The sequence below is a fragment of the Lactuca saligna genome, chromosome 1 (assembly GCF_052625555.1).
Source record: "Lactuca saligna cultivar CGN05327 chromosome 1, ASM5262555v1, whole genome shotgun sequence".
NCBI lineage: Eukaryota > Viridiplantae > Streptophyta > Magnoliopsida > Asterales > Asteraceae > Lactuca > Lactuca saligna.
In genome coordinates, this window is record NC_136417.1 from 58982756 (window position 1) to 58990237 (window position 7482).

The window sequence follows — 7482 nt, forward strand, 5'->3', positions numbered from 1 at the left end:
GACCCAATAACATAAAACAGGAAGATGTGCATGATCACGCATTCGCTTGCTTGCGATCATTAGAAGCACCCGAACCAATAAACTAAAACTATAAGTCAAAGCTTAATAAGTTCCCCCAAGGTCCCATCACACAACATAACAAACAAAGCATGCAAATATGAGCCTTCAGTATGACTTGGCCGCCTCGTATGACCTACAGCCTACCTAGACCATTCTAGGAGCCTTTGGTTTGACTAGACCACCTAACAGGACTTACAGCCTATCTGGACCACTCTCCGGGCCTTCGGCATTACTGGACCGCCTTGCAGGGCCTACAGACTATCCAGACCGCCTCGGGTATCTTGACCTTCAGCACAAAGCAAGACCACCTCAACCCAACTACAATATGTTGACATATGTAACAAATAAACATAAACATAGAACCAGCAAGTATAGATAATCATATAGATCTACTAATCAGTCATATAATATTATATCACTCTCCTAAAACCAGGATACACAATCTAGTGGGCTGGCATTGGTGCCTTCGAATTATGAGTATAGTGACAAGAACTCACATCTCAATCCGAACAAAAGCAGAATAAATCCATGCTCCGAAAACTAGCTCTACTCGACACCTATTATTCAAAATATTGCCCAACCTAAAGCTAATTTCAAATTATCCAAAATACCCTTTGGTCAAAATTGGTCAACCTTAATAAACCAGCCGAGTCGACCCAACCTCATATGCGGGGCGTACACCGTTTGACCAAGGAGTCGGTGATAAGACCGCGTACGCCCAGCATACGCACCTAGTTAGCAGCCCATCTCAAAATAGCTTAACATGTTAAGTCTTGTCGTCCAAAACCAGATACTAGCTCTAAATGTTGTTTTTTACCATAAAGTTTCCAACTTTATGGTCTTACATGGCCAATAAGTGCTTAACACTAAAAACCTTAACTACTTAACCCATTACAACCTTGTAACTCATGCATGGAAGGGAAATAATGATCAAGACCACATTTTTATGGTCCCAAATAGCTCCATAATGGATAAAGTTTCCAACGTTATCCATTAGAATGGTCCCAACAAACAAGATCTAGTCTTTAAGTCTCAAAGGAACCAAAACTGCATCTTTTCAGCTCAATCCATTAAGTCCAAGTCTCCAACCTTCAGATCTGAAACAATATAATGTTTAGACGGACAAAGTCTCCAACTTTATCCATAACAAGGTAACATTCTTTCAAGATCTAAACTTTATGCACTTCAAGTGACCAAAAGCTCATAACACCCAAAACTAGCTAGATCTAACAATTTCATCATGAAGATTGAAACTTTATATCTTCAAAAGAAAGATCAAGTTGAACAAGGTCTCGATCTAAAAGCTCCAATGCAACCAATGCTTCTTCAATAAGTTCCTTCTTCTCCAAGGTGCACCAAGAACAATCTCAAAGCACTTAAAAACACCTTCTTTTTGCTCACAAGGCTCAAACTAGGGTTAGGGTTTCAAGAGAGGATGTTGGAGAGGTGGAGGCTAAGAATAGAATGGGTTTGGAGAAGTTAAGGAGCTTAAATAAAGTGCAAACCATGAAAATAGGGTTTGGGAACTGATCACATATACCCATCATACTTCTGGTACACCCAGCATACTCAGGGATGTCGTGGTACGCCCAATGTATGTGGCTTAACCCAACACTACCCTAAATTCAAACGGTCATAAATTCTTCGTTTCAACTTTGATTTCGACGATATTAATATCCACGGAAAGTTGTTGAGGATCCCCACAATTATATCTAAATATCTTGGACTAAAAACTTCTCGGAAAAAAAAACCATATTTCATGCAAGAAGTCTGAAACATCACTTTTCCGTTTTGCCCCTTTGACTCCAAAACAAACCAAGGGCTTGGATCACATAACCAATATTATTGACATCCAATAGGGTCTAAACCCTATTCTCTTGAAGTCTAAGGGCTTTACTTGATCCATTTATTGTCCATAGTCCAGAAATGTGAAACTTCTCGAAACAGGATGTTACACATACCGGTTCAACTAAAAAATTATATTCAAAACATTGCCACCGAGTTAGTGAATAACGTTCCCCGTGTTTCCCAACAACCAATCGCCAAGATGTATTTTCACCGCAGCTACCTTAAAAACTTCACTACCATTTATAGACCCTCTCCATTCATTTTTGGGACAGTAAGAGTGAGGAGCATTTGCATGAGCTCGAAAAGTTCCTACCCCTCGCCCCCCCCCCCCCCCCCCCCCCTCTAGCCTTTTGCCTCCACCTTCAAATCCACCATCGTTCATCATAACGTTCTTTAAGATAACAATCCCCATTTTTTCAATAAAAAATAACATTGAAAATTTATTCATTAGCAAATCATCATCAATCCACTGATCTTTCCAAAATCTAGTCCACTCTCCATTACCAATGCATTTTTTCACTGATAAGAACGAAATCATATCGCTATCATGAATCATTTTTTTCACTTTTACATATCTGTTAAATAAAATTTATTTATTGTTATATATATATGTAAATATTTTTTATCATATTATACACCTAGTAGTCTTATAAATGTGAGTTATGGTATTGGCTCAAATATTTTTATTATATCACTTTAACACCTATTAAGTTTTTTAAATACATATTATTGTTCTAGACTTCACACATACACACTATATTCTTAGAGTTTTATTTTTATTTTTTTTTGGCTTGATGATATAATGGTGAACGATAAAATAAAACTATCTATGCATATGTTAATAAATGTCTGGGAACTGTTTTAAACACATACAAGAAATAATAAACAAATGGATCCGTGATGGGGATGAGAACTCCTCTTACTTTCATAACTCCAACAAAACAAAACATATAAGGAATAGTATTCATGGTATTATGCTCAAAGGGTGTTGGGTCACCGATGTGGAGGCGATTAGGATTGAAACTTGGAAATTTTTTAAGGGCACATTTCTTGAGTCCAGGAGCCCTCATCCAACTCTTATTAATTCTAATTTCTCAAATCCATATGACTTTGACAGATGTTTTTTGGAGAATCCTTTCGAACTTGATGAAGTCAAGGAGGCCGTTTGGAGTTGTGGTAGTGAGAAAGCGCCGGTGCCCAATAAGTTTAACTTTTGCTTTATCAAGCATTTTTGGCCGGTGATATAGGACGATATTATGTGGTTCAAGAAGCACTTTGAGCAATTTGGTTGTCTATCTAGAGGAAGCAATTCCTATTTCATCTCTATTATTCACAAAGTTAAAGACCCCTTATCTCTTGTTGACTTCTGGCCAATTAGTCTAATTGGAAGTGTTTATAAAATTTTGGCAAAAGTTCTTGCGTCTAGGCTAAAACAGATTATTGGGACGGTTGTTGGCGATGTGCAAACCGTGTTTATCGAGGGGCGAAACATTTTAGGCGGCCTGATGATAGTTTATGAAGTGTGTAATTGGTCTAAAAAGGATAAACAAAAGGTATTTCTTTTCATGGTGGATTTCGATAAAGGATTTGATTCCGTTAATTTGAATTATCTAGATTCGGTTATGTCCTAAATGGGTTTTGGTGTAAAATAGTTTTTTTGGATTCAGGGGTTCCTTTTGCTCTTCTCATGCGTCAGTGCATATCAACGGATCAACCACTAAAGAATTCTCCATATCGAAAGGAGTTAGGCAAGGTGATCCCCTCTCACCTTATTATTTATTCTAGCGATGAAAGTTTTAAATGTAGTTATGAAATCTTCCAGTTAACAGTCTCTTTTACAGGGTATGTCGATTCCTAATAGTGGAAGCATGCTTTCGCATTATTTCTACGCTAATGAAACCCTTTTTTGGGAAGATGGATGACAACTAATTTCACTAATCTAGCTCGTATCCTAATGTGTTTTCACGAAACGTTGGGTCTGAAAGTTAACTTTCATAAATCCCAAGTCTATGGTATTGGTGTTTCGGATATGGAAGATGCTAACTGCGCTTGGATTCTTGGGTGTGACATGGGTTCGTTCCCCTTCAAGTACTTAGGGGTGTCGGTATGTGCCCATATGTCCCTTAAAAGGAATTGGCAACCTATAATTGATCGTGTCCAAACCAGGTTGTCCTCATGGAGAGCAAAACACTTATCGTTCGGTGGTTGATTTACCCTTGTTAAGTCGGTTCTTGGAAGTTTGTTGGTTTATTTTCTCTTGATTTTCAAAGCCCCTACTTTTGTTATTGATATTTTGGAGAAACTGGGGTGGCGTTTTTTATGGGGCGGGTCAGAAGAGAAAAACAAAATTAATTGGGTCTCTTGGAAATCTTTTCTTACGTATAAAGACCGGGATGGACTTGGTGTGGGATCTATCCTTTCGTTAAGCATTGCTCTTCCGGTAAATGGTTATGGAGGTTCAAATATGATTCTTCAGTTCTTTAGTGTAAGGTGGTGAGTGGGGTACATAATTGTGTTGGGAAACCACTTCATCTCCTTGGTAAGAAAACGCTTTCGGGGACCTGGTATAACATTGTGATGATGTTTTGTTCTTTGAAACGATGGGGTATCGACATATCTTCTATCTTCGAGATTAAAATTAACTCTAGTGCGAACTCTCTCTCTTCCGGTTGGACAACTGGGAGGGTAATGGGACTCTTGCATCTCGCTTCCCCTTTCTTTTTGCTCTCGATAAACGGAAGTCTTGTTTTTTTAATGAAAGGATTGGTCCCAATTGCAGTTTCATGTGTGCTTGGAAGAAACTCCCTATTGGGCCCTTGAAATCTGCTGAGTTCTGGGCTTCTTGTGAATTTCCAATGCCATGGTGTGGCAGATTATTAGAGATGCAAGCTTTCTTCGGATGGCTTGGTTCATGTCAATGAGCTTCGCACTGTTATAGACTTCGTGTTCACCATTGTTGTCCCAAACCTGACTGTTTGTATGGTGCCCCTTAAAGTTAGTTGCTTCGTTTGGAGTGCATATATTGATAGGATTCCTTCAGCTTCGGCGTTGTTTCGTCATGGCATCATTGTTGTAGGTTCGGATTGTCATCTTTGTTCCAGTGGTCCCGATGAGACTAATCACTTCTTAGTCGGCTGCCCTTTTGCTAAGGAAGTGTTAGAGTGGGTATTTAGTTGGTGTAGTATTCCTATAGGGGCTTTGTTTCGGTTGTCAATTTGTTGGTTTTTGCGACTCGTTGGGGTAGATGTCCTACGAAGAGAAAGCTCATTATTGTCATCTTCTACGGGTTCCTTTGATGTGTTTTGAAAGAGAGGAATGACACGTTATTTAATTCTTCTAGGGTCTTTGATCCCAAACTCACGGACAATATTATTTCTTTGGTGTTTAGTTGGGTTAAAAATAAAGGAAATTTTGGTACTTGTAAGGGGGCTGAGTGGTGTTGCTCTCCCTTTAACATTTTATAATGGGTTTGTTCTTTTGTTATTGTCCTACCTTGTTGCTTTATAGGTAGTGGTTTTTTATATAATTTCATCGGTTCCAAAAAAAATATTGAATATAGGTATATTGGGTTACGTAAATGATATCAGATATAGGTATACTGGGTTACGTTTTATTCATAGTAACATTTTAGAAAGTTGTCCTCTTAAAACTTATCACATTTAATGATTTGTCGTGCAAAAAGGTAGTTATATCTCAAATAGTTTTAAGTTATCAGTTAATCACTATAAAAAATCAAAAAATAAAATAAAATAAAATAAAATAAAATAAAACTATTTTCATTTTAAAGTTTAAAATTATATGATTTGTGTAACGCCTGTGTTTCTAGGCTTGTCATTAATGTTGATATAATAGTCTAGGTTAACCTTTATAACCCGTTTTGAAATAATAGAAGTGTATTATTTGAGTATTATGTGTTATGTGCTTAATTGTGTGTTTTAATTTAATTAAGAATAAAAAAATAAGCGTCAAAATGAAATGTTAGATAAAGACGATATCTATGAAGGATGTGGTGGTGGTCGTGACGAGGTTTCCGAATATATAAAGAATGCTGAAATCCGAGTTATAACGAAGAAGTTATGACCTGTCGAAGTTTCGCGACAGAACCGGCACGACACTGAATGACGTAAAATACGAATTTAAGATAGAGCAATATCTAGCCTTAGTAATCTAAACGAAAATCATAGAATACGTTAAACCGAGAGCGTACATAAAAAGAACGCCCAAATCGAACTTTGTATGAGGAAGTTATGATTTTTTGAAGTTTCAGCTTAGCAGTAGACAGCCCGAAGTTCGAATATGACATCGAGCGATATTTAGCCAAAACTTTCTAAATGAGAATTGAAGATCTCATCAATAGTAGTGCAACGACGGAAAGACAGACAAAAACGAACGTCAGACGAAAGAGTTATGATTTTCTAACGGAGTTTTCCTGTCCCGACCTACTAAAAATAATATAAAAATAATATAATAAAAATAAAGTCAAAATTAGCCGATGGAGTCTAAATGAAAGGTGTAGATCATGTTTTTAGCTACGCGTGCATATAAAGAACATCGAAAATGGAGTTCGTATGCGAAAGTTATGAATTTCTGAAGTTCGGGGCGCGAACCCCAACAACGTGTCAGAGTTCACGACGTGAAAACAATGTTCAAGACGTGAACTCAGTAATGACGCCTTCTGAAGCCTTCCAGAGCAAGTGGACTGATGACGAACGCAATGACGACTGCCTGACTAAACTCACGACGTGAATTTTGAGATTTCACGACGTGAATTCAGTATTTCAGCCCTATAAATAGAAATCGAAGGGCAGCCGATTTTGGTTGCTATTCTCTTACTCTGCCACTCCTGATACCCTCTCTAAGCCCTATTTTAACCCCCCGAAGCCCCGGTATCATCTCGAGACCCAAAGCGAGTCTCGAAGCCCGAAGATCCCGAGAAGAAAAGAGTTTCCGAACCGAAGCTCTGCCTGCGAGAAGCCCGGTGTGTGAAGATCTTCCAGATCTACCGAAGAATACTACTTCTACAAGTCGTAGTGTTGTCCGATCATTTTCTGATCAATTGAGTGTGTACTTACCTTCTTCTAATGCATAATTATGAAGTATTTTATAGGAAATACGTGTTATGTGTATATTTGGTTGTTATATGCATGAATGTATATTCACTTTCTTCTATCTCATAGATCCGATTTATTCTCTATAAAATATGTGTTATGTGTGTGTGCCTCATTTGTTATGTGGAATATGTATTGATTGAACATGCTCTACAGGTTTTAAGCTATGTATAAATATATATATATATATATATATATATATATATATATATATATATATATATATATGTGTGTGTGTGTATATATATATATATATATATATATATATATATATATATATTTATCTACTAATATATTTGGTAGAACCTGGGTAGATAGTTGACGTGTGATAAACAGATGAGAGGCCTCAATGTTGTTGTTGTTAACCTAGTTACTCAGCGGAGTATGGATAACGACCACAGACTCCTTCTAGATAGTCTTGTGGAACGCTAGCAGGTTCATAACCTGTAGGTGTTTTGAACGATGT

General features: G+C 37.4%; 1 long non-coding RNA gene across 1 annotated transcript; it reads left to right on the forward strand.

Moving 5' to 3' along the window:
• Positions 1-2772: 2772 nt before the first annotated feature.
• On the forward strand, positions 2773-5397 carry LOC145037091 (uncharacterized). The gene is made up of 2 exons (XR_013678633.1): positions 2773-3461; positions 3576-5397. It is a non-coding gene; the product is annotated as an uncharacterized LOC145037091 (long non-coding RNA).
• The last annotated feature ends 2085 nt before the right edge of the window (positions 5398-7482 follow it).